This window comes from Notolepis coatsorum (assembly GCF_963971535.1).
Source record: "Notolepis coatsorum genome assembly, chromosome: 13".
Classification (NCBI taxonomy): domain Eukaryota; kingdom Metazoa; phylum Chordata; class Actinopteri; order Aulopiformes; family Paralepididae; genus Notolepis; species Notolepis coatsorum.
Window position 1 is genome coordinate 1,559,699 of NC_140177.1, and position 2,500 is coordinate 1,562,198.

General features: G+C 38.8%; 1 protein-coding gene across 1 annotated transcript in view; it reads left to right on the forward strand.

The window, feature by feature from the left end:
- LOC311238845 (protein capicua homolog) overlaps nt 1-2,500 on the forward strand; it is a gene marked incomplete at its 3' end in the record, with an annotated part of 78,851 nt that overhangs the window by 95 nt on the left and 76,256 nt on the right. The window contains 1 exon segment of the mRNA XM_084327045.1: nt 1-104. This exon segment is cut by the window's left edge and continues 95 nt beyond it.

Genomic DNA, 2,500 nt, shown 5'->3' on the forward strand with positions numbered 1-2,500 from the left:
AACAGCCCGTTATAATAACCAGCCGTGGAGGAGCGTCTTTTACTGGAGCGCGTTATTATCGTCCAAAACGGGACTCAACAATTTTTGGACTATTTGTTCTGGTGGTGAGTATAAAAAGCAGAAAGCCTCTCTCTCTCTCCTGCAGCACTCACTGCAGTATATTTACACCGGAGCTTGTTGATCGGAGCTGTTTGTGTTTATTATAGACACCGGGATGGTCAACAAATAGTGTCATTTCTTCAGATCAACATGTTCTGATCAGATGCAGGGTTCTGTCTGTCTGTCTGTCTGCAGGGCGGGTTGGTTCCGTCTGTCTGTCTGTCTGTCTGTCTGTGTGAAAAGGGAGCGGTGTTTGTGGATCATAGTGTGGAGGAGCTTGTGAAACTTTTCCACTAGAATTTAATTCAACGCCACCACCACCAGCAGCATAATAACAACCATAATAACTATAGCCTGATCTCCGACTTTCTCCACCAGAACAACAGACCCCCCCCCCTCCTCCCTCTCTCTCTGTTGCGTTACAACTTTACGCATTTTACGCATCTTTTCTTCCTCTTTCTTTAAATATATAATAAAGCAACGTCGCTGTTTGGATCTGGTTTGTAGGCCTCCTCTCCTCTCCTCTCTCCACTAGGCTGCTTGGTCACTTTATTTATCTCTACTATAATGTAATAATAACATGTTGCAATTGCAACAACAACAACGCAACTATTAATAAACAACAATAGTGCGTTTTATATTATCTCCGGGATTCATTACAGCAGCAGCGACATTAATAATAATAACAGCTCTGTCACTTTTTTCTTTTGGATCGGCGGCGACTGAATTTATACTTTGCGTGCGTCTATTTATTTATTATTTATGGTGCTTGTTGTTGTGTCGCTTAAAAATAGTAGATAAGAAGAAGAAGTGACCGGATTGACAAAGTGTATAAAGTGTTTTATTATAGACTTTCACAGCAGCGGCGGCCTGCGGGGTGTCGTCTTGAGTTATGATTCAGATCGCATGTATATAAAGGCGCTATTTCTCGTGATGATGATAATAATAATAGTGAATAAACATATCCCCTCTCTCCACAATAGGCGGCCTTGTGTGTGTAGTGTAGTGTAGTGTAGTGTAGTGCGGCCTGCGTCACACCAGGCCCGTCCTGTAGTTGTGTAGTAAGCTGGTAGTAAGCGGCGCTACGAGGCTTGACACATATACGGCACTATTCCTCTAAACCGTGACGACGTCATTATACACTCTGTACTTTGCATTTTTTACACAACGCCGCCGCCTTATCGCCCTAACATCAGCTGTTATGAACTTAGTGCACTTTGTATTTTCAATACGTGATGGGCCTTAAGTATGGGGAGTTTGTCTGTATAGTAGTCTCGTCATTTGACTGTGTGTGTGCGTGTGTGTGTGTGTGTGCGTGCGTTTATATGAGAGTAGTAGTAGTAGTAGTAGTAGTAGTAGTAGGCCTATTACAGTGTATGGATTATAAAGTCGTTAACACATTCTACTACTACCCCTATTACTCTACCAGTAACTAGATGCCTCTCTATACGTTAACTATATAACTTATACACATTAACTGGTAGAATTGGATAAATGTGATTTTATGGTATTAAGTGATTATGATTAGAGATAGATAGATAGATTATAGATAGATTGATAGATAAGTAGATAGATATACAGGCAGATAGATAGATAGACAGATATATAGATAATGTAGATAGATAAGTAGATAGATAGATATGTAGATTGATGTAGATAGATAGATAGATAGATAGATAGATAGATAGATAGATAGATAGATAGATAGATAGATAGATAGATAGATATACTAGAGGTGGATAGATAGATAGATAGATAGATAGATAGATAGATAGATAGATAGATAGATAGATAGATAGATAGATAGATAGATAAGTAGACAGACAGACAGATAGATAGATAAGTAGACAGACAGATAGATAGATAGATAGATAGATAGATAGATAGATAGATAGATAGATAGATAGATAGATAGATAGATAGATAGATAGATAGATAGATAGGTCGACAGACAGACAGACAGACAGACAGACAGACAGACAGACAGACAGACAGATAGATAGACAGCTAGATAGATAGATAGATAGATAGATAGATAGATAGATAGATAGATAGATAGATAGATAGATAGATAGATAGATAGATAGATAGTTCACTTAGCTAGATAGATAAGTAGACAGACAGACAGACAGACAGATAGATAGATAGATAGATAGATAGATAGATAGATAGATAGATAGATAGATAGATAGATAGATAGATAGATAGATAGATAGATAAGTAGACAGACAGATAGATAGATAAGTAGAGACAGACAGACAGACATGTGGACATACTTGAGAGCACAAGCTCACACTGTAACATCTGATTGCCAAAAGAAAATAAGTGGTGGTCCATGCAGCAGTCGTTCCACTATATAGGCGTCCGAGTGTCCACGTTGTTTCACCGAGGACGGCGTGCG